Genomic DNA, 25,409 nt, shown 5'->3' on the forward strand with positions numbered 1-25,409 from the left:
GCAAATATCTCTATTTAAAACAGTGTGGTATACCCCAGTAAACAATAACTGTGGTTTTGCCATCCTACGGTAAAAAATCTCTATTATTCAGCTTTTGGTAGTTTTTCCGTAAAGAAAAACAGTAGTGTCTCCTGACTGTGGTGACACAAAAATATATCTGTTGAAAATAGTCTTGTGTAGGCCCGACATCCCAGTGTGGTTTCGCAGTTCCACGGGTCAAATCGCTGTACTATCCAGTTTTGGGCCTTTGGAATCTAAAAAAAAAGCAGTTTGAGTGTGTCGCTCACTGTTCAGGTGCAAATATCTCTATTTAAAAAAGTGTGGTATACCCCAGTAAACAATAACTGTGGTTTTGCCATCCCACGGTAAAAAATCTCTATTATTCAGGTTTTGGTAGTTTTTTCCGTAAAGAAAAACAGTAGTGTCTCCTGACTGTTGTGACACAAAAATATATCTGTTGAAAATTGTCTTGTGTAGGCCCGACATCCCAGTGTGGTTTCGCAGTTCCACGGGTCAAATCGCTGTACTATCCAGTTTTGGGCCTTTGTTATCTAAAAAAATAGCAGTTTGAGTGTGTCGCTCACTGTTCAGCTGCAAATATCTCTATTTAAAAAAGTGTGGTATACCCCAGTAAACAATAACTGAGGTTTTGCCATCCCACGGTAAAAAATCTCTATTATTCAGCTTTTGGTAGTTTTTTCCGTAAAGAAAAACAGTAGTGTCTCCTGACTGTTGTGACACAAAAATATATCTGTTGAAAATAGTCTTGTGTAGGCCCGACATCCCAGTGTGGTTTCGCAGTTCCACGGGTCAAATCGCTGTACTATCCAGTTTTGGGCCTTTGGTATCTAAAAAAAAAGCAGTTTGAGTGTGTCGCTCACTGTTCAGCCGCAAATATCTCTATTTAAAAAAGTGTGATATACCCCAGTAAACAATAACTGTGGTTTTGCCATCCCACGGTAAAAAATCTCTATTATTCAGCTTTTGGTAGTTTTTTCCGTAAAGAAAAACAGTAGTGTCTCCTGACTGTTGTGACACAAAAATATATCTGTTGAAAATAGTCTTGTGTAGGCCCGACATCCCAGTGTGGTTTCGCAGTTCCATGGGTGAAATCGCTGTACTATCCAGTTTTGGGCCTTTGGTATCTAAAAAAAAAGCAGTTTGAGTGTGTCGCTCACTGTTCAGCTGCAAATATCTCTATTTAAAAAAGCGTGGTGTACCCCAGTAAACAATAACTGTGGTTTTGCCACCCCATGGTAAAAAATCTCTATTATTCAGCTTTTGGTAGTTTTTCCGTAAAGAAAAACAGTAGTGTCTCCTGACTGTTGTGACACAAAAAAATATCTGTTGAAAATAGTCTTGTGTAGGCCTGACATCCCAGTGTGGTTTCGCAGTTCCATGGGTCAAATCGCTGTACTATCCAGTTTTGGGCCTTTGGTATCTAAAAAAAAGCAGTTTGAGTGTGTCGCTCACTGTTCAGCCGCAAATATCTCTATTTAAAAAAGTGTGGTATACCCCAGTAAACAATAACTGTGGTTTTGCCATCCCACGGTAAAAAATCTCTATTATTCAGCTTTTGGTAGTTTTTTCCGTAAAGAAAAACAGTAGTGTCTCCTGACTGTTGTGACACAAAGATATATCTGTTGAAAATAGTCTTGGGTGGGCCCGACATCCCAGTGTGGTTTCGCAGTTCCACGGGTCAAATTGCTGTACTATCCAGTTTTGGGCCTTTGGTATCTAAAAAAAAAGCAGTTTGAGTGTGTCGCTCACTGTTCAGCCGCAAATATCTCTATTTAAAAAAGTGTGGTATGCCCCAGTTAACAATAACTGTGGTTTTGCCATCCCACGGTAAAAAATCTCTATTATTCAGCTTTTGGTAGTTTTTTCCGTAAAGAAAAACAGTAGTGTCTCCTGACTGTTGTGACACAAAAATATATCTGTTGAAAATAGTCTTGGGTAGGCCCGACATCCCAGTGTGGTTTCCCAGTTCCACGGGTCAAATCGCTGTACTATCCAGTTTTGGGCCTTTGGTATCTAAAAAAAAAGCAGTTTGAGTGTGTCGCTCACTGTTCAGCTGCAAATATCTCTATTTAAAAAAGTGTGGTATACCCCAGTAAACAATAACTGTGCTTTTGCTATCCCACGGTAAAAAATCTCTATTATTCAGCTTTCGGTAGTTTTTTCCGTAAAGAAAAACAGTAGTGTCTCCTGACTGTTGTGAGACAAAAATATATCTGTTGAAAATAGTCTTGTGTAGGCCCGACATCCCAGTGTGGTTTCGCAGTTCCACGGGTCAAATCGTTGTACTATCCAGTTTTGGGCCTTTGGTATCTAAAAAAAAAGCAGTTTGAGTGTGTCGCTCACTGTTCAGCTGCAAATATCTCTATTTAAAAAAGTGTGGTATACCCCAGTAAACAATAACTGTGGTTTTGCCATCCCACGGTAAAAAATCTCTATTATTCAGGTTTTGGTAGTTTTTTCCGTAAAGAAAAACAGTAGTGTCTCCTGACTGTTGTGACATAAAAATATATCTGTTGAAAATAGTCTTGTGTAGGCCCGACATCCCAGTGTGGTTTCGCAGTTCCACGGGTCAAATCGCTGTACTATCCAGTTTTGGGCCTTTGGTATCTAAAAAAAAAAGCAGTTTGAGTGTGTCGCTCACTGTTCAGCCGCAAATATCTCTATTTAAAACAGTGTGGTATACCCCAGTAAACAATAACTGTGGTTTTGCCATCCTACGGTAAAAATCTCTATTATTCAGCTTTTGGTAGTTTTTCCGTAAAGAAAAACAGTAGTGTCTCCTGACTGTGGTGACACAAAAATATATCTGTTGAAAATAGTCTTGTGTAGGACCGACATCCCAGTGTGGTTTCGCAGTTCCACGGGTCAAATCGCTGTACTATCCAGTTTTGGGCCTTTGGAATCTAAAAAAAAAGCAGTTTGAGTGTGTCACTCACTGTTCAGCTGCAAATATCTCTATTTAAAAAAGTGTGGTATACCCCAGTAAACAATAACTGTGGTTTTGCCATCCCACGGTAAAAAATCTCTATTATTCAGCTTTTGGTAGTTTTTTCCGTAAAGAAAAACAGTAGTGTCTCCTGACTGTTGTGACACAAAAATATATCTGTTGAAAATAGTCTTGTGTAGGCCCGACATCCCAGTGTGGTTTCGCAGTTCCATGGGTGAAATCGCTGTACTATCCAGTTTTGGGCCTTTGGTATCTAAAAAAAAAGCAGTTTGAGTGTGTCGCTCACTGTTCAGCTGCAAATATCTCTATTTAAAAAAGCGTGGTGTACCCCAGTAAACAATAACTGTGGTTTTGCCACCCCATGGTAAAAAATCTCTATTATTCAGCTTTTGGTAGTTTTTCCGTAAAGAAAAACAGTAGTGTCTCCTGACTGTTGTGACACAAAAAAATATCTGTTGAAAATAGTCTTGTGTAGGCCTGACATCCCAGTGTGGTTTCGCAGTTCCATGGGTCAAATCGCTGTACTATCCAGTTTTGGGCCTTTGGTATCTAAAAAAAAGCAGTTTGAGTGTGTCGCTCACTGTTCAGCCGCAAATATCTCTATTTAAAAAAGTGTGGTATACCCCAGTAAACAATAACTGTGGTTTTGCCATCCCACGGTAAAAAATCTCTATTATTCAGCTTTTGGTAGTTTTTTCCGTAAAGAAAAACAGTAGTGTCTCCTGACTGTTGTGACACAAAGATATATCTGTTGAAAATAGTCTTGGGTGGGCCCGACATCCCAGTGTGGTTTCGCAGTTCCACGGGTCAAATTGCTGTACTATCCAGGTTTGGGCCTTTGGTATCTAAAAAAAAAGCAGTTTGAGTGTGTCGCTCACTGTTCAGCCGCAAATATCTCTATTTAAAAAAGTGTGGTATACCCCAGTTAACAATAACTGTGGTTTTGCCATCCCACGGTAAAAAATCTCTATTATTCAGCTTTTGGTAGTTTTTTCCGTAAAGAAAAACAGTAGTGTCTCCTGACTGTTGTGACACAAAAATATATCTGTTGAAAATAGTCTTGGGTAGGCCCGACATCCCAGTGTGGTTTCCCAGTTCCACGGGTCAAATCGCTGTACTATCCAGTTTTGGGCCTTTGGTATCTAAAAAAAAAGCAGTTTGAGTGTGTCGCTCACTGTTCAGCTGCAAATATCTCTATTTAAAAAAGTGTGGTATACCCCAGTAAACAATAACTGTGCTTTTGCTATCCCACGGTAAAAAATCTCTATTATTCAGCTTTCGGTAGTTTTTTCCGTAAAGAAAAACAGTAGTGTCTCTTGACTGTTGTGACACAAAAATATATCTGTTGAAAATAGTCTTGTGTAGGCCCGACATCCCAGTGTGGTTTCGCAGTTCCACGGGTCAAATCGCTGTACTATCCAGTTTTGGACCTTTGGTATCTAAAAAAAAAGCAGTTTGAGTGTGTCGCTCACTGTTCAGCTGCAAATATCTCTATTTAAAAAAGTGTGGTATACCCCAGTAAACAATAACTGTGGTTTTGCCATCCCACGGTAAAAAATCTCTATTATTCAGGTTTTGGTAGTTTTTTCCGTAAAGAAAAACAGTAGTGTCTCCTGACTGTTGTGAGACAAAAATATATCTGTTGAAAATTGTCTTGTGTAGGCCCGACATCCCAGTGTGGTTTCGCAGTTCCACGGGTCAAATCGCTGTACTATCCAGTTTTGGGCCTTTGGTATCTAAAAAAAAAGCAGTTTGAATGTGTCGCTCACTGTTCAGCCGCAAATATCTCTATTTAAAAAAGTGTGGTATACCCCAGTAAACAATAACTGTGGTTTTGCCATTCCACAGTAAAAAAATCTCTATTATTCAGCTTTTGGTAGTTTTTTCCGTAAAGAAAAACAGTAGTGTCTCCTGACTGTTGTGACACAAAAATATATATGTTGAAAATAGTCTTGTGTAGGCCCGACATCCCAGTGTGGTTTCGCAGTTCCACGGGTCAAATCGTTGTACTATCCAGTTTTGGGCCTTTGGTATCTAAAAAAAAAGCAGTTTGAGTGTGTCGCTCACTGTTCAGCTGCAAATATCTCTATTTAAAAAAGTGTGGTATACCCCAGTAAACAATAACTGTGGTTTTGCCATCCCACGGTAAAAAATCTCTATTATTCAGGTTTTGGTAGTTTTTTCCGTAAAGAAAAACAGTAGTGTCTCCTGACTGTTGTGACATAAAAATATATCTGTTGAAAATAGTCTTGTGTAGGCCCGACATCCCAGTGTGGTTTCGCAGTTCCACGGGTCAAATCGCTGTACTATCCAGTTTTGGGCCTTTGGTATCTAAAAAAAAAAGCAGTTTGAGTGTGTCGCTCACTGTTCAGCCGCAAATATCTCTATTTAAAACAGTGTGGTATACCCCAGTAAACAATAACTGTGGTTTTGCCATCCTACGGTAAAAATCTCTATTATTCAGCTTTTGGTAGTTTTTCCGTAAAGAAAAACAGTAGTGTCTCCTGACTGTGGTGACACAAAAATATATCTGTTGAAAATAGTCTTGTGTAGGACAGACATCCCAGTGTGGTTTCGCAGTTCCACGGGTCAAATCGCTGTACTATCCAGTTTTGGGCCTTTGGAATCTAAAAAAAAAGCAGTTTGAGTGTGTCACTCACTGTTCAGCTGCAAATATCTCTATTTAAAAAAGTGTGGTATACCCCAGTAAACAATAACTGTGGTTTTGCCATCCCACGGTAAAAAATCTCTATTATTCAGGTTTTGGTAGTTTTTTCCGTAAAGAAAAACAGTAGTGTCTCCTGACTGTTGTGACACAAAAATATATCTGTTGAAAATAGTGTTGTGTAGGCCCGACATCCCAGTGTGGTTTCGCAGTTCCACGGGTCAAATCGCTGTACTATCCAGTTTTGGGCCTTTGGTATCTAAAAAAAAAGCAGTTTGAGTGTGTCGCTCACTGTTCAGCCGCAAACATCTCTATTTAAAACAGTGTGGTATACCCCAGTAAACAATAACTGTGGTTTTGCCATCCTACGGTAAAAAATCTCTAGTATTCAGCTTTTGGTAGTTTTTCCGTAAAGAAAAACAGTAGTGTCTCCTGACTGTGGTGACACAAAAATATATCTGTTGAAAATAGTCCTGTGTAGGCCCGACATCCCAGTGTGGTTTCGCAGTTCCACGGGTCAAATCGCTGTACTATCCAGTTTTGGGCCTTTGGAATCTAAAAAAAAAGCAGTTTGAGTGTGTCGCTCACTGTTCAGCAACAAATATCTCTATTTAAAAAAGTGTGGTATACCCCAGTAAACAATAATTGTGGTTTTGCCATCCCACGGTAAAAAGTCTCTATTATTCAGGTTTTGGTAGTTTTTTCCGTAAAGAAAAACAGTAGTGTCTCCTGACTGTTGTGACACAAAAATATATCAGTTGAAAATAGTCTTGGGTAGGCCCGACATCCCAGTGTGGTTTCGCAGTTCCATGGGTCAAATCGCTGTACTATCCAGTTTTGGGCCTTTGGTATCTAAAAAAAAAGCAGTTTGTGTGTGTCGCTCACTGTTCAGCTGCAAATATCTCTATTTAAAAAAGTGTGGTATACCCCAGTAAACAATAACTGTGGTTTTGCCATCCCACAGTAAAAAAATCTCTATTATTCAGCTTTTGGTAGTTTTTTCCGTAAAGAAAAACAGTAGTGTCTCCTGACTGTTGTGACACAAAAATATATCTGTTGAAAATAGTCTTGTGTAGGCCCGACATCCCAGTGTGGTTTCGCAGTTCCACGGGTCAAATCGTTGTACTATCCAGTTTTGGGCCTTTGGTATCTAAAAAAAAAAGCAGTTTGAGTGTGTCGCTCACTGTTCAGCCGCAAATATCTCTATTTAAAACAGTGTGGTATACCACAGTAAACAATAACTGTGGTTTTGCCATCCTATGGTAAAAAATCTCTATTATTCAGCTTTTGGTAGTTTTTCCGTAAAGAAAAACAGTAGTGTCTCCTGACTGTGGTGACACAAAAATATATCTGTTGAAAATAGTCTTGTGTAGGCCCGACATCCCAGTGTGGTTTCGCAGTTCCACGGGTCAAATCGCTGTACTATCCAGTTTTGGGCCTTTGGTATCTAAAAAAAAAGCAGTTTGAGTGTGTAGCTCACTGTTTAGCTGCAAATATCTCTATTTAAAAAAGGGTGGTATACCCCAGTAAACAATAACTGTGGTTTTGCCATACCACGGTAAAAAGTCTCTATTATTCAGGTTTTGGTAGTTTTTTCCGTAAAGAAAAACAGTAGTGTCTCCTGACTGTTGTGACACAAAAATATATCTGTTGAAAATAGTCTTGGGTAGGCCCGAAATCCCTGTGTGGTTTTGCAGTTCCACGGGTCAAATCACTGTACTATCCAGTTTTGGGCCTTTGGTATCTAAAAAAAAAGCAGTTTAATTGTGTCGCTCACTGTTCAGCTGCAAATATCTCTATTTAAAAAAGTGTGGTATACCCCAGTAAACAATAACTGTGGTTTTGCCATCCCACGGTAAAAAGTCTCTATTATTCAGGTTTTGGTAGTTTTTTCCGTAAAGAAAAACAGTAGTGTCTCCTGACTGTTGTGACACAAAAATATATCTGTTGAAAATAGTCTTGTATAGGCCCGAAATCCCTGTGTGGTTTTGCAGTTCCACGGGTCAAATCGCTGTACTATCCAGTTTTGGGCCTTTGGTATCTAAAAAAAAAGCAGTTTGAGTGTGTCGCTCACTGTTCAGCCGCAAATATCTCTACTTAAAAAAGTGTGGTATACCCCAGTAAACAATAACTGTGGTTTTGCCATCCCACGGTAAAAAATCTCTATTATTCAGGTTTTGGTAGTTTTTTCCGTAAAGAAAAACAGTAGTGTCTCCTGACTGTTGTGACACAAAAATATATCTGTTGAAAATAGTCTTGTGTAGGCCCGACATCCCAGTGTGGTTTCGCAGTTCCACGGGTCAAATCGCTGTACTATCCAGTTTTGGGCCTTTGGTATCTAAAAAAAAAGCAGTTTGAGTGTGTCGCTCACTGTTCAGCTGCAAATATCTCTATTTAAAAAAGTGTGGTATACCCCAGTAAACAATAACTGTGGTTTTGCCATCCCACGGTAAAAAATCTCTATTATTCAGGTTTTGGTAGTTTTTTCCGTAAAGAAAAACAGTAGTGTCTCCTGACTGTTGTGACATAAAAATATATCTGTTGAAAATAGTCTTGTGTAGGCCCGACATCCCAGTGTGGTTTCGCAGTTCCACGGGTCAAATCGCTGTACTATCCAGTTTTGGGCCTTTGGTATCTAAAAAAAAAGCAGTTTGAGTGTGTCGCTCACTGTTCAGCTGCAAATATCTCTATTTAAAAAAGTGTGGTATACCCCAGTAAACAATAACTGTGGTTTTGCCATCCCACGGTAAAAAAATCTCTATTATTCAGCTTTTGGTAGTTTTTTCCGTAAAGAAAAACAGTAGTGTCTCCTGACTGTTGTGACACAAAAATATATCTGTTGAAAATAGTCTTGTGTAGGCCCGACATCCCAGTGTGGTTTCGCAGTTCCACGGGTCAAATCGTTGTACTATCCAGTTTTGGGCCTTTGGTATCTAAAAAAAAAAGCAGTTTGAGTGTGTCGCTCACTGTTCAGCCGCAAATATCTCTATTTAAAAAAGTGTGGTATACCCCAGTAAACAGTAACTGTGGTTTTGCCATCCCACGGTAAAAAATCTCTATTATTCAGGTTTTGGTAGTTTTTTCCGTAAAGAAAAACAGTAGTGTCTCCTGACTGTTGTGACACAAAAATATATCTGTTGAAAATAGTCTTGTGTAGGCCAGACATCCCAGTGTGGTTTCGCAGTTCCACGGGTCAAATCGCTGTACTATCCAGTTTTGGGCCTTTGGTATCTAAAAAGAAAGCAGTTTGAGTGTGTCGCTCACTGTTCAGCCGCAAATATCTCTATTTAAAACAGTGTGGTATACCACAGTAAACAATAACTGTGGTTTTGCCATCCTATGGTAAAAAATCTCTATTATTCAGCTTTTGGTAGTTTTTCCGTAAAGAAAAACAGTAGTGTCTCCTGACTGTGGTGACACAAAAATATATCTGTTGAAAATAGTCTTGTGTAGGCCCGACATCCCAGTGTGGTTTCGCAGTTCCACGGGTCAAATCGCTGTACTATCCAGTTTTGGGCCTTTGGTATCTAAAAAAAAAGCAGTTTGAGTGTGTAGCTCACTGTTTAGCTGCAAATATCTCTATTTAAAAAAGGGTGGTATACCCCAGTAAACAATAACTGTGGTTTTGCCATACCACGGTAAAAAGTCTCTATTATTCAGGTTTTGGTAGTTTTTTCCGTAAAGAAAAACAGTAGTGTCTCCTGACTGTTGTGACACAAAAATATATCTGTTGAAAATAGTCTTGGGTAGGCCCGAAATCCCTGTGTGGTTTTGCAGTTCCACGGGTCAAATCGCTGTACTATCCAGTTTTGGGCCTTTGGTATCTAAAAAAAAAGCAGTTTAATTGTGTCGCTCACTGTTCAGCTGCAAATATCTCTATTTAAAAAAGTGTGGTATACCCCAGTAAACAATAACTGTGGTTTTGCCATCCCACGGTAAAAAGTCTCTATTATTCAGGTTTTGGTAGTTTTTTCCGTAAAGAAAAACAGTAGTGTCTCCTGACTGTTGTGACACAAAAATATATCTGTTGAAAATAGTCTTGTATAGGCCCGAAATCCCTGTGTGGTTTTGCAGTTCCACGGGTCAAATCGCTGTACTATCCAGTTTTGGGCCTTTGGTATCTAAAAAAAAAGCAGTTTGAGTGTGTCGCTCACTGTTCAGCCGCAAATATCTCTATTTAAAAAAGTGTGGTATACCCCAGTAAACAATAACTGTGGTTTTGCCATCCCACGGTAAAAAATCTCTATTATTCAGGTTTTGGTAGTTTTTTCCGTAAAGAAAAACAGTAGTGTCTCCTGACTGTTGTGACACAAAAATATATCTGTTGAAAATAGTCTTGTGTAGGCCCGACATCCCAGTGTGGTTTCGCAGTTCCACGGGTCAAATCGCTGTACTATCCAGTTTTGGGCCTTTGGTATCTAAAAAAAAAGCAGTTTGAGTGTGTCGCTCACTGTTCAGCTGCAAATATCTCTATTTAAAAAAGTGTGGTATACCCCAGTAAACAATAACTGTGGTTTTGCCATCCCACGGTAAAAAATCTCTATTATTCAGGTTTTGGTAGTTTTTTCCGTAAAGAAAAACAGTAGTGTCTCCTGACTGTTGTGACATAAAAATATATCTGTTGAAAATAGTCTTGTGTAGGCCCGACATCCCAGTGTGGTTTCGCAGTTCCACGGGTCAAATCGCTGTACTATCCAGTTTTGGGCCTTTGGTATCTAAAAAAAAAAGCAGTTTGAGTGTGTCGCTCACTGTTCAGCCGCAAATATCTCTATTTAAAACAGTGTGGTATACCCCAGTAAACAATAACTGTGGTTTTGCCATCCTACGGTAAAAATCTCTATTATTCAGCTTTTGGTAGTTTTTCCGTAAAGAAAAACAGTAGTGTCTCCTGACTGTGGTGACACAAAAATATATCTGTTGAAAATAGTCTTGTGTAGGACCGACATCCCAGTGTGGTTTCGCAGTTCCACGGGTCAAATCGCTGTACTATCCAGTTTTGGGCCTTTGGAATCTAAAAAAAAAGCAGTTTGAGTGTGTCACTCACTGTTCAGCTGCAAATATCTCTATTTAAAAAAGTGTGGTATACCCCAGTAAACAATAACTGTGGTTTTGCCATCCCACGGTAAAAAATCTCTATTATTCAGGTTTTGGTAGTTTTTTCCGTAAAGAAAAACAGTAGTGTCTCCTGACTGTTGTGACACAAAAATATATCTGTTGAAAATAGTCTTGTGTAGGCCCGACATCCCAGTGTGGTTTCGCAGTTCCACGGGTCAAATCGCTGTACTATCCAGTTTTGGGCCTTTGGTATCTAAAAAAAAAGCAGTTTGAGTGTGTCGCTCACTGTTCAGCCGCAAATATCTCTATTTAAAAAAGTGTGGTATACCCCAGTAAACAGTAACTGTGGTTTTGCCATCCCACGGTAAAAAATCTCTATTATTCAGGTTTTGGTAGTTTTTTCCGTAAAGAAAAACAGTAGTGTCTCCTGACTGTTGTGACACAAAAATATATCTGTTGAAAATAGTCTTGTGTAGGCCAGACATCCCAGTGTGGTTTCGCAGTTCCACGGGTCAAATCGCTGTACTATCCAGTTTTGGGCCTTTGGTATCTAAAAAGAAAGCAGTTTGAGTGTGTCGCTCACTGTTCAGCCGCAAATATCTCTATTTAAAACAGTGTGGTATACCACAGTAAACAATAACTGTGGTTTTGCCATCCTATGGTAAAAAATCTCTATTATTCAGCTTTTGGTAGTTTTTCCGTAAAGAAAAACAGTAGTGTCTCCTGACTGTGGTGACACAAAAATATATCTGTTGAAAATAGTCTTGTGTAGGCCCGACATCCCAGTGTGGTTTCGCAGTTCCACGGGTGAAATCGCTGTACTATCCAGTTTTGGGCCTTTGGTATCTAAAAAAAAAGCAGTTTGAGTGTGTAGCTCACTGTTTAGCTGCAAATATCTCTATTTAAAAAAGTGTGGTATACCCCAGTAAACAATAACTGTGGTTTTGCCATACCACGGTAAAAAGTCTCTATTATTCAGGTTTTGGTAGTTTTTTCCGTAAAGAAAAACAGTACTGTCTCCCGACTGTTGTGACACAAAAATATATCTGTTGAAAATATTCTTGTGTAGGCCCGAAATCCCTGTGTGGTTTTGCAGTTCCACGGGTCAAATCGCTGTACTATCCAGTTTTGGGCCTTTGGTATCTAAAAAAAAAGCAGTTTAATTGTGTCGCTCACTGTTCAGCTGCAAATATCTCTATTTAAAAAAGTGTGGTATACCCCAGTAAACAATAACTGTGGTTTTGCCATCCCACGGTAAAAAGTCTCTATTATTCAGGTTTTGGTAGTTTTTTCCGTAAAGAAAAACAGTAGTGTCTCCTGACTGTTGTGACACAAAAATATATCTGTTGAAAATAGTCTTGTATAGGCCCGAAATCCCTGTGTGGTTTTGCAGTTCCACGGGTCAAATCGCTGTACTATCCAGTTTTGGGCCTTTGGTATCTAAAAAAAAAGCAGTTTGAGTGTGTCGCTCACTGTTCAGCCGCAAATATCTCTATTTAAAAAAGTGTGGTATACCCCAGTAAACAATAACTGTGGTTTTGCCATCCCACGGTAAAAAATCTCTATTATTCAGGTTTTGGTAGTTTTTTCCGTAAAGAAAAACAGTAGTGTCTCCTGACTGTTGTGACACAAAAATATATCTGTTGAAAATAGTCTTGTGTAGGCCCGACATCCCAGTGTGGTTTCGCAGTTCCACGGGTCAAATCGCTGTACTATCCAGTTTTGGGCCTTTGGTATCTAAAAAAAAAGCAGTTTGAGTGTGTCGCTCACTGTTCAGCTGCAAATATCTCTATTTAAAAAAGTGTGATATACCCCAGTAAACAATAACTGTGGTTTTGCCATCCCACGGTAAAAAATCTCTATTATTCAGGTTTTGGTAGTTTTTTCCGTAAAGAAAAACAGTAGTGTCTCCTGACTGTTGTGACACAAAAATATATCTGTTGAAAATAGTCTTGTGTAGGCCCGACATCCCAGTGTGGTTTCGCAGTTCCACGGGTCAAATCGCTGTACTATCCAGTTTTGGGCCTTTGGTATCTAAAAAAAAAGCGGTTTGAGTGTGTCGCTCACTGTTCAGCCGCAAATAACTCTATTTAAAACAGTGTGGTATACCCCAGTAAACAATAACTGTGGTTTTGCCATCCTACGGTAAAAAATCTCTATTATTCAGCTTTTGGTAGTTTTTCCGTAAAGAAAAACAGTAGTGTCTCCTGACTGTGGTGACACAAAAATATATCTGTTGAAAATAGTCTTGTGTAGGCCCGACATCCCAGTGTGGTTTCGCAGTTCCACGGGTGAAATCGCTGTACTATCCAGTTTTGGGCCTTTGGTATCTAAAAAAAAGCAGTTTGAGTGTGTCGCTCACTGTTAAGCCGCAAATATTTCTATTTAAAAAAGTGTGGTATACCCCAGTAAACAATAACTGTGGTTTTGCCATCCCATGGTAAAAAGTCTCTATTATTCAGGTTTTGGTAGTTTTTTCCGTAAAGAAAAACAGTAGTGTCTCCTGACTGTTGTGACACAAAAATATATCTGTTGAAAATAGTCTTGTGTAGGCCCGACATCCCAGTGTGGTTTCGCAGTTCCACGGGTCAAATCGCTGTACTATCCAGTTTTGGGCCTTTGGTATCTAAAAAAAAAGCAGTTTGAGTGTGTCGCTCACTGTTCAGCTGCAAATATCTCTATTTAAAAAAGTGTTGTATACCCCAGTAAACAATAACTGTGGTTTTGCCATCCTACGGTAAAAAATCTCTATTATTCAGCTTGGGGTAGTTTTTCCGTAAAGAAAAACAGTAGCGTCTCCTGACTGTGGTGACACAAAAATATATCTGTTGAAAATAGTCTTGTGTAGGCCCAACATCCCAGTGTGGTTTCGCAGTTCCACGGGTCAAATCGCTGTACTATCCAGTTTTGGGCCTTTGGTATCTAAAAAAAAAGCAGTTTGAGTGTGTCGCTCACTGTTCAGCCGCAAATATTTCTATTTAAAAAAGTGTGATATACCCCAGTAAACAATAACTGTGGTTTTGCCATCCCACGGTAAAAAGTCTCTATTATTCAGCTTTTGGTAGTTTTTTCCGTAAAGAAAAACAGTAGTGTCTCCTGACTGTTGTGACACAAAAATATATCTGTTGAAAATAGTCTTGTGTAGGCCCGAAATCCCAGTGTGGTTTTGCAGTTCCACGGGTCAAATCGCTGTACTATCCAGTTTTGGGCCTTTGGTATCTAAAAAAAAAGCAGTTTGAGTGTGTTGCTCACTGTTCAGCCGCAAATATCTCTATTTAAAAAAGTGTGGTATACCCCAGTAAACAATTACTGTGGTTTTGCCATCCCACGGTAAAATATCTCTATTATTCAGCTTTTGGTAGTTTTTTCCGTAAAGAAAAACAGTAGTGTCTCCTGACTGTTGTGACACAAAAATATATCTGTTGAAAATAGTCTTGTGTAGGCCCGACATCCCAGTGTGGTTTCGCAGTTCCACGGGTCAAATCACTGTACTATCCAGTTTTGGGCCTTTGGTATCTAAAAAAAAAGCAGTTTGAGTGTGTCGCTCACTGTTAAGCCGCAAATATTTCTATTTAAAAAAGTGTGGTATACCCCAGTAAACAATAACTGTGGTTTTGCCATCCCATGGTAAAAAGTCTCTATTATTCAGGTTTTGGTAGTTGTAGTGCCGGCGTCCCTGCCCTCTGCTAGGCAGGGACGCTGCTCCTCTCACCGCTCTGCTCCGTGCCCGGCTTCCTCCCCCCGCTCTGCTGTCAGCGCGCGCTCCGTCCCGGCGTCCTCCTCCTGCTCTGCTCTCAGCGCGCGCTCCTTCCCGGCCCCTGTGCTTAGGGCGCGCGCGTGCGCGCGCTCCCCTCCTCTTAAAGGGGCCGCGCGCGCCGCCCTAAAGAGTCCCCGGCCAATGGCCGGAGGACTTCATCATATATTAGGCACCTCCTCCAAAATGGAGGTGCCCGAGCAATGTTGTTTGCACCTGTGTCTCACCTGTGCTTCAGCCCTCAGGTCCCGTTGCCAGTTTCCTGCCAGTTTCCTGCCAGTTTTCTGCCAGTACCTGCCAGTTACCTGCCTGATTCCTGCCTGAATACTTGTTACCTGTCTGCCAGTCTGAGGTCCGACGGTCTGCCTTACAACTCCGGTCAGTCTGTCTAAGGACCAACTTGCCCGCTCACCTGGGAGCGCACATCAGCTACCTGCCTGCTTGCCTGAGGTCCGACGGTCTGCCTTACTACTCCGGTCAGTCTGTCTATGGACCAGCTTGCCCGCTCACCTGGGAGCGCTTCTCCGTTATCTGCCTGCTTGCCAGCCCGGAGGCTCCGTTGTCACGTGCTGTGACCACCAGCTACTCCAGACTCTTGCCCGCTCACCTGGGAGCGCATCTCCGTTACCTGCCTGCTTGCCAGCCCGGAGGTCCCGTTGTCACGTGCGGTGACCATCAGCTATTCCAGAGACTCTTGCCCGCTCACCTGGGAGCGCTTCTCCGTTACCTACCTGCCTGCCAGCCCGGAGGTTCCGCCGTCACGTGCCGTGACCACCTGCTAATCCAGAGACTCTCGCTTGCTCACCTGGGAGCACACATCTACCACCTGCCTGCTAGCCTACCCGGAGGCTCTGCCATCACAGGTCGTACCTACCCCTTACCCAGAGACTGCCCTGATCACTTGCCGTAACTCCCTGTCCGTTCACCCAGAGACTGCCACCCGCTCCCTTACAAGGGCCGCCCCCTTGTATAGTATCTCAGAGGTTCCGCCTCCCGGACCCGTTACAGTCCGCCTCCCGGACCCGTTACAGTTTGCTCGGGCCATGGAACCCGGTGGCACCCAAGCTCCCTCGCTCTCGGACCTCGCTCTTGAACTGTCCCGTCAGAGGTCCCAACAGGAGGCCATCCTGGGTCACCTGCGGAATGTTAATACTCGCCTGAACACTCTGTCTGATCCACCAACAACCTCCGCCAGTGCCATATCTTGCAATCCGGCGGCTCCGCTGCTCACTAATACTATGGTATCCTACCCCGGACCCCGGCTTTCTGCACCTCCTCGCTTCGGAGGCGACCCCGTCCAGGCTCGGGGCTTCTTGAATCAGTGCACCCTGCATTTTGAACTTTTGTCCTACCAGTTTAACTCCGACCGGGCCAAAATTGCCTTCATCATGTCCCATCTCACCGGGGAGGCCCTGGCCTGGCTGAATCCTCTATGGGAGAGAGGAGACCCCCTGGTGTCCAACTTGCCTGCTTTTCTCACGGCTTTCCGGAAAGTCTTCGACGAACCCGGACGGAAGACCTCATCTGCATCATCGTTGCTACGCCTCCGTCAGGGGAGTCTCACCGTGGGCCAATATGCCATACGGTTCCGTACCCTTGCCTCGGAGCTGGCCTGGGATAACGACGCTCTGGTTTCCGTCTTCTGGGAGGGTCTGTCCGGCCGTATTAAAGATGAACTTGCCGGTCGGGACATTCCTACCACTCTCGATGACTTAATAACTCTTGCCACCCGAATTGACCTACGGTTTCAGGAGCGTGCCAAAGAGGTCACCCGTGAGAGAAGGATTCCACGTTTAGCTCCTACTTTCCTGAAACCCGTCATTCCCTCCATCTCTCCCCAGGTACACTCTCCTGAGCCTATGCAGGTCGACCAGACCAAGATGGTCAAAACCCGTCAGGACTCACGCCGTGCCGAGGGGAGCTGCTTCTACTGTGGCAGTAAGGAGCACTGGATCCGTGCCTGCCCGGAGAGGTCGGGAAACGCCTGTGTCTAGGTTCGCTCAGAGAGGTCCACCTAGACAAGAATAAATCCTCTCCATCCCTGCTGTTGTCAGTTTCGATCATCTACGGGGAGAACCGTTATTTCGAACTAGCCCAACTTGACTCTGGAGCAGCCGGGAACCTTATTTCACAGTCCCTGGTTGAGAAATACCGCATCCCCACCAAACCTCTGGCTGTACCCTTGTCTGTCGCTGCCGTGGATGGGGGCCTCTTACCTCGCCCCATTCAACTCATCACCGAATCCATTACCCTGCAGGTGGGAATGCTGCATTCTGAAAGTATCTCCTTTCATGTTCTGCCTGGACTCTCTCACGCCCTCTTGCTAGGTCTGCCCTGGCTCCAGAGACATGCACCCGTGCTAGACTGGCAAACCGGAGAGGTCCTTCGCTGGGGACAAGACTGTCATAAAACCTGCCTGGTTCCCGTCCATCCCGTCCGTCCCTCTCCTACCCCAGCTAATCTACCTGGACTTCTGATTCCTTATTGGTCTTATGCAGATGTCTTTAATAAAAAGGAGGCAGAGATATTACCACCACATAGACCATACGACTGTCCCATCGATCTGCTACCCGGTACTACTCCTCCCCGTGGGCGTATCTATCCTTTATCCGCTGCTGAGACCCGGTCAATGTCCGAATATATTGAGGAGAATCTGGCCAGAGGATTCATCCGGAAATCTACCTCCCCGGCGGGAGCAGGCTTCTTTTTCGTCAAAAAGAAGGACGGCTCTCTCCGTCCCTGTATAGACTATAGAGGCCTAAACCTGATCACGGTGAAGAATAAGTACCCCCTTCCGCTCATTCCGGAATTATTTGATCGTCTGAGGGGGGCTAGGATCTTCACCAAACTGGACCTTCGTGGGGCGTACAACCTGGTTCGTATTCGTCAGGGGGATGAATGGAAGACGGCATTCAACACCCGGGACGGCCACTATGAATACCTGGTAATGCCCTTTGGTCTCTGTAACGCTCCTGCCGTCTTTCAAGAGTTGGTCAATGACATCTTCCGGGACCTTCTCTACTCCTGCGTAGTGGTGTACCTGGACGACATCTTGGTCTTCTCTCCGGATCTCCAGACTCACCGGAGGGACGTTCGTCAGGTCCTGCTCAGGCTAAGGCAGAACCATCTCTACGCTAAATTTGAGAAGTGCCTCTTTGAGCAGACCTCGCTTCCGTTTCTGGGCTACATTATCTCTCAGACCGGCCTTCAAATGGATCCTGAGAAACTGTCTGCCATCGAGAAATGGCCCCGACCGGAGGGGTTGAAGGCCATTCAGCGTTTCCTGGGCTTCGCCAACTACTACCGCCTCTTCATACCACACTTCTCTTCCCGGACGGCCCCAATTTCTGCGCTCACCCGTAAAGGTACTAATCCCAAAGAGTGGCCACCCGAAGCAGAGGAGGCCTTTCTTTCCCTTAAACAGGCCTTCTCTTCCGCCCCCGGTGCTGCATCGCCCAGATGGCAACAAGCAGTTCTTCCTGGAAGTTGACGCCTCCTCCTCTGGAGCCGGAGCGGTACTTACTCAAAAATCATCTTCCGGGAGGATGGTAACTTGTGGCTTCTTCTCTAAACTCTTCTCCTCCTCTGAGCGCAACTATTCCATAGGAGACCGAGAGTTATTGGCCATCAAACTGGCATTGGAGGAGTGGCGTTACCTGCTCGAGGGGGCTCTTCACCCGGTAATAATTTACACTGACCACAAGAACTTGGCTTACCTCCAGCATGCCCAGAGACTTAACCCGCGCCAAGCCCGGTGGTCCTTGTTTTTTGCTCGTTTTGATTTTGTCCTTCATTTTCGCCCGGCTGACAAAAACGTCAAGGCGGATGCCTTGTCTCGATCCTTTCTGGTGTCTGATCTCGAGGAGGATCCGAAACATATCATCGATCCCGCCAGAGTAATGCAGGTGGCTCCCGTGAGTCTAAATAGTCTTCCTCCTGGTAAGACGTTCGTACCAGTACCTGATCGGGAGAAGATTCTACACTGGGGTCATTCGTCCAAACTAGCTGGCCACGCCGGTCAGAAAAAGTCCCTCCAGCTTATTACCCGGCACTACTGGTGGCCTAACCTGCACAAGGATGTAATAGACTTTGTTTCTGCCTGTGTGTCCTGCGCCCGCAACAAAGTTCCGAGACACCTGCCGGCCGGCCGCCTCCTACCTCTGCCAGTACCTGCTGCCCCCTGGCAGCATATAGCGATGGACTTCATTACTGATCTGCCCGTCTCTGCCGGTTGTACGGTCATTTGGGTGGTCGCTGACCGCTTCTCCAAGATGGCTCACTTCATTCCACTGTCAGGTCTTCCGTCTGCACCCGAGCTGGCTAAAGACTTTATCCGCCACATCTTCCGTCTTCATGGCCTGCCCCGTCACATCGTGTCGGATCATGGGGTACAGTTCACTTCCCGTTTCTGGAGAGCCACTTGTAAATTGCTGGACGTCACCCTGGACTTCTCCTCCGCTTACCACCCACAGTCTAATGGTCAAGTGGAGCGGATCAATCAGAACCTGACCAGTTACCTTCGGCACTTCGTTAATGCCCACCATTCTGACTGGGTGGATCTCCTGCCATGGGCCGAATTCTCGTACAACAATCACGAGAGCGAGTCTTCCTCCAAATCCCCGTTTTTTGTAGTCTACGGTCAGCATCCTCGGATCCCGTTTCCCGTCTCCACCTCGGCGGACAATCCGGCTGCGGAATCTCTTGTTAACAAATTTTCCTCCATATGGGAGAGTACCCGGTCCGCACTCCTTCTGTCATCCGAGCGTATGAAAAGACACGCTGACAAAAAACGTCTGGACCCTCCTCAATTCCGCCCTGGGGATAAAGTCTGGCTCTCGTCCAAATATGTCCGGCTCAAGATCCCTTCCTATAAGTTAGGGCCTCGGTTCATCGGCCCACTGGAGGTCATCAGTCAGATCAACCCGGTGGCCTATAAATTGAAACTCCCGGCCAACTTACGGATCCCTAACTCCTTCCATGTGTCTCTCCTCAAACCTGTGGTACTTAACTCTTTTTCCAAGTCTACAGGTACGCCTCCTGCTCCGGTTTCTGCTGAGGACGAGTTTGAGGTAGAGAACATTCTTGCCACCAAAAGGGTAAGAGGAAAGACCTTTTTCCTGGTAGATTGGAAGGGGTTTGGTCCTGAGGAGAGAACGTGGGAGCCCCGGGAGAACATCCATGCCCCTCTCATCCTAGCTAAATTTCTGTCTGGCCTAAAAAAGGGGGGGCCTAAAGGGGGGGGTACTGTAGTGCCGGCGTCCCTGCCCTCTGCTAGGCAGGGACGCTGCTCCTCTCACCGCTCTGCTCCGTGCCCGGCTTCCTCCCCCCGCTCTGCTGTCAGCGCGCGCTCCTTCCCGGCCCCTGTGCTTAGGGCGCGCGCGCGCGCGCTCCCCTCCTCTTAAAGGGGCCGCGCGCGCCGCCCTAAAGAGTCCCCGGCCAATGGCCGGAGGACTTCATCATATATTAGGCACCTCCTCCAAAATGGAGGTGCCCGAGCAATGTTGTTTGCACCTGTGTCTCACCTGTGCTTCAGCCCTCAGGTCCCGTTGCCAGTTTCCTGCCAGTTTCCTGCCAGTTTTCTGCCAGTACCTGCCAGTTACCTGCCTGATTCCTGCCTGAATACTTGTTACCTGTCTGCCAGTCTGAGGTCCGACGGTCTGCCTTACAACTCCGGTCAGTCTGTCTAAGGACCAACTTGCCCGCTCACCTGGGAGCGCACATCAGCTACCTGCCTGCTTGCCTGAGGTCCGACGGTCTGCCTTACTACTCCGGTCAGTCTGTCTATGGACCAGCTTGCCCGCTCACCTGGGAGCGCTTCTCCGTTATCTGCCTGCTTGCCAGCCCGGAGGCTCCGTTGTCACGTGCTGTGACCACCAGCTACTCCAGACTCTTGCCCGCTCACCTGGGAGCGCATCTCCGTTACCTGCCTGCTTGCCAGCCCGGAGGTCCCGTTGTCACGTGCGGTGACCATCAGCTATTCCAGAGACTCTTGCCCGCTCACCTGGGAGCGCTTCTCCGTTACCTACCTGCCTGCCAGCCCGGAGGTTCCGCCGTCACGTGCCGTGACCACCTGCTAATCCAGAGACTCTCGCTTGCTCACCTGGGAGCACACATCTACCACCTGCCTGCTAGCCTACCCGGAGGCTCTGCCATCACAGGTCGTACCTACCCCTTACCCAGAGACTGCCCTGATCACTTGCCGTAACTCCCTGTCCGTTCACCCAGAGACTGCCACCCGCTCCCTTACAAGGGCCGCCCCCTTGTATAGTAGCTCAGAGGTTCCGCCTCCCGGACCCGTTACAGTCCGCCTCCCGGACCCGTTACAGTAGTTTTTTCCGTAAAGAAAAACAGTAGTGTCTCCTGACTGTTGTGACACAAAAATATATCTGTTGAAAATAGTCTTGTGTAGGCCCGACATCCCAGTGTGGTTTCGCAGTTCCACGGGTCAAATCGCTGTACTATCCAGTTTTGGGCCTTTGGTATCTAAAAAAAAAGCAGTTTGAGTGTGTCGCTCACTGTTCAGCTGCAAATATCTCTATTTAAAAAAGTGTTGTATACCCCAGTAAACAATAACTGTGGTTTTGCCATCCTACGGTAAAAAATCTCTATTATTCAGCTTTGGGTAGTTTTTCCGTAAAGAAAAACAGTAGTGTCTCCTGACTGTGGTGACACAAAAATATATCTGTTGAAAATAGTCTTGTGTAGGCCCAACATCCCAGTGTGGTTTCGCAGTTCCACGGGTCAAATCGCTGTACTATCCAGTTTTGGGCCTTTGGTATCTAAAAAAAAAGCAGTTTGAGTGTGTCGCTCACTGTTCAGCCGCAAATATTTCTATTTAAAAAAGTGTGATATACCCCAGTAAACAATAACTGTGGTTTTGCCATCCCACGGTAAAAAGTCTCTATTATTCAGGTTTTGGTAGTTTTTTCCGTAAAGAAAAACAGTAGTGTCTCCTGACTGTTGTGACACAAAAATATATCTGTTGAAAATAGTCTTGTGTAGGCCCGAAATCCCAGTGTGGTTTTGCAGTTCCACGGGTCAAATCGCTGTACTATCCAGTTTTGGGCCTTTGGTATCTAAAAAAAAAGCAGTTTGAGTGTGTTGCTCACTGTTCAGCCGCAAATATCTCTATTTAAAAAAGTGTGGTATACCCCAGTAAACAATTACTGTGGTTTTGCCATCCCACGGTAAAAAATCTCTATTATTCAGCTTTTGGTAGTTTTTTCCGTAAAGAAAAACAGTAGTGTCTCCTGACTGTTGTGACACAAAAATATATCTGTTGAAAATAGTCTTGCGTAGGCCCGACATCCCAGTGTGGTTTCGCAGTTCCACGGGTCAAATCGCTGTACTATCCAGTTTTGGGCCTTTGGTATCTAAAAAAAAAGCAGTTTGAGTGTGTCGCTCACTGTTCAGCTGCAAATATCTCTATTTAAAAAAGTGTGGTATACCCCAGTAAACAATAACTGTGGTTTTGCCATCCTACGGTAATAAATCTCTATTATTCAGCTTTGGGTAGTTTTTCCGTAAAGAAAAACAGTAGTGTCTCCTGACTGTGGTGACACAAAAATATATCTGTTGAAAATAGTCTTGTGTAGGCCCGACATTCCTTTGTGGTTTCGCAGTTCTACGGGTCAAATCGCTGTACTATCCAGTTTTGGGCCTTTGGTATCTAAAAAAAAAGCAGTTTGAGTGTGTCGCTCACTGTTCAGCCGCAAATATTTCTATTTAAAAAAGTGTGGTATACCCCAGTAAACAATAACTGTGGTTTTGCCATCCCATGGTAAAAAGTCTCTATTATTCAGGTTTTGGTAGTTTTTTCCGTAAAGAAAAACAGTAGTGTCTCCTGACTGTGGTGACACAAAAATATATCTGTTGAAAATAGTCTTGTGTAGGCCCGACATCCCTGTGTGGTTTTGCAGTTCCACGGGTCAAATCGCTGTACTATCCAGTTTTGGGCCTTTGGTATCTAAAAAAAAAGCAGTTTGAGTGTGTCGCTCACTGTTCAGCCGCAAATATCTCTATTTAAAAAAGTGTGGTATACCCCAGTAAACAATAACTGTGGTTTTGCCATCCCACGGTAAAAAATCTCTATTATTCAGCTTTTGGTAGTTTTTTTCCGTAAAGAAAAACAGTAGTGTCTCCTGACTGTTGTGACACAAAAATATATCTGTTGAAAATAGTCTTGTGTAGGCCCGACATCCCAGTGTGGTTTCGCAGTTCCACGGGTCAAATCGCTGTACTATCCAGTTTTGGGCCTTTGGTATCTAAAAAAAAAGCAGTTTGAGTGTGTCGCTCACTGTTCAGGTGCAAATATCTCTATTTTAAAAAGTGTGGTATACCCCAGTAAACAATAACTGTGGTTTTGCCATCCTACGGTAAAAAATCTCTATTATTCAGCTTTGGGTAGTTTTTCCGTAAAGAAAAACAGTAGTGTCTCCTGACTGTGGTGACACAAAAATATATCTGTTGAAAATAGTCTTGTGTAGGCCCGACATCCCTGTGTGGTTTCGCAGTTCCATAGGTCAAATCGCTGTACTATCCAGTTTTGGGCCTTTGGTATCTAAAAAAAAAGCAGTTTGAGTGTGTCGCTCACTGTTCAGCCGCAAATATCTCTATTTAAAAAAGTGTGGTATACCCCAGTAAACAATAACTGTGGTTTTGCCATCCCACGGTAAAAAATCTCTATTATTCAGCTTTTGGTAGTTTTTTCCGTAAAGAAAAACAGTAGTGTCTCCTGACTGTTGTGACACAAAAATATATCTGTTGAAAATAGTCTTGTGTAGGCCCGACATCCCAGTGTGGTTTCGCAGTTCCACGGGTCAAATCGCTGTACTATCCAGTTTTGGGCCTTTGGTATCTAAAAAAAAAGCAGTTTGAGTGTGTCGCTCACTGTTCAGCTGCAAATATCTCTATTTAAAAAAGTGTGGTATACCCCAGTAAACAATAACTGTGGTTTTGCCATCCCATGGAAAAAAATCTCTATTATTCAGGTTTTGGTAGTTTTTTCCGAAAAGAAAAACAGTAGTGTCTCCTGACTGTTGTGACACAAAAATATATCTGTTGAAAATAGTCTTGTGTAGGCCCGACATCCCAGTGTGGTTTCGCAGTTCCACTGGTCAAATCGCTGTACTATCCAGTTTTGGGCCTTTGGTATCTAAAAAAAAAGCAGTTTGAGTGTGTCGCTCACTGTTCAGCCGCAAATATCTCTATTTAAAACAGTGTGGTATACCCCAGTAAACAATAACTGTGGTTTTGCCATCCTACAGTAAAAAATCTCTATTATTCAGCTTTTGGTAGTTTTTCCGTAAAGAAAAACAGTAGTGTCTCCTGACTGTGGTGACACAAAAATATATCTGTTGAAAATAGTCTTGTGTAGGCCCGACATCCCAGTGTGGTTTCGCAGTTCCACGGGTCAAATCGCTGTACTATCCAGTTTTGGGCCTTTGGTATCTAAAAAAAAAGCAGTTTGAGTGTGTCGCTCACTGTTCAGCCGCAAATATCTCTATTTAAAAAAGTGTGGTATACCCCAGTAAACAATAACTGTGGTTTTGCCATCCCACGGTAAAAAGTCTCTATTATTCAGGTTTTGGTAGTTTTTTCCGTAAAGAAAAACAGTAGTGTCTCTTGACTGTTGTGACACAAAAATATATCTGTTGAAAATAGTCTCGTGTAGGCCCGACATCCCAGTGTGGTTTCGCAGTTCCATAGGTCAAATCGCTGTACTATCCAGTTTTGGGCCTTTGGTATCTAAAAAAAAAGCAGTTTGAGTGTGTCGCTCACTGTTCAGCCGCAAATATCTCTATTTAAAAAAGTGTGGTATACCCCAGTAAACAATAACTGTGGTTTTGCCATCCCACGGTAAAAAATCTCTATTATTCAGCTTTTGGTAGTTTTTTCCGTAAAGAAAAACAGTAGTGTCTCCTGACTGTTGTGACACAAAAATATATCTGTTGAAAATAGTCTTGTGTAGGCCCGACATCCCAGTGTGGTTTCGCAGTTCCACGGGTCAAATCGCTGTACTATCCAGTTTTGGGCCTTTGGTATCTAAAAAAAAAGCAGTTTGAGTGTGTCGCTCACTGTTCAGCTGCAAATATCTCTATTTAAAAAAGTGTGGTATACCCCAGTAAACAATAACTGTGGTTTTGCCATCCCACGGAAAAAAATCTCTATTATTCAGGTTTTGGTAGTTTTTTCCGAAAAGAAAAACAGTAGTGTCTCCTGACTGTTGTGACACAAAAATATATCTGTTGAAAATAGTCTTGTGTAGGCCCGACATCCCAGTGTGGTTTCGCAGTTCCACTGGTCAAATCGCTGTACTATCCAGTTTTGGGCCTTTGGTATCTAAAAAAAAAGCAGTTTGAGTGTGTCGCTCACTGTTCAGCCGCAAATATCTCTATTTAAAACAGTGTGGTATACCCCAGTAAACAATAACTGTGGTTTTGCCATCCTACAGTAAAAAATCTCTATTATTCAGCTTTTGGTAGTTTTTCCGTAAAGAAAAACAGTAGTGTCTCCTGACTGTGGTGACACAAAAATATATCTGTTGAAAATAGTCTTGTGTAGGCCCGACATCCCAGTGTGGTTTCGCAGTTCCACGGGTCAAATCGCTGTACTATCCAGTTTTGGGCCTTTGGTATCTAAAAAAAAAGCAGTTTGAGTGTGTCGCTCACTGTTCAGCTGCAAATATCTCTATTTAAAAAAGTGTGGTATACCCCAGTAAACAATAACTGTGGTTTTGCCATCCCATGGAAAAAAATCTCTATTATTCAGGTTTTGGTAGTTTTTTCCGAAAAGAAAAACAGTAGTGTCTCCTGACTGTTGTGACACAAAAATATATCTGTTGAAAATAGTCTTGTGTAGGCCCGACATCCCAGTGTGGTTTCGCAGTTCCACTGGTCAAATCGCTGTACTATCCAGTTTTGGGCCTTTGGTATCTAAAAAAAAAGCAGTTTGAGTGTGTCGCTCAC

Source organism: Phyllobates terribilis, unplaced genomic scaffold (genome assembly GCF_046119375.1).
Source record: "Phyllobates terribilis strain yellow unplaced genomic scaffold, ASM4611937v1 Scaffold_4__5_contigs__length_816908805, whole genome shotgun sequence".
Classification (NCBI taxonomy): Eukaryota; Metazoa; Chordata; class Amphibia; order Anura; family Dendrobatidae; genus Phyllobates; species Phyllobates terribilis.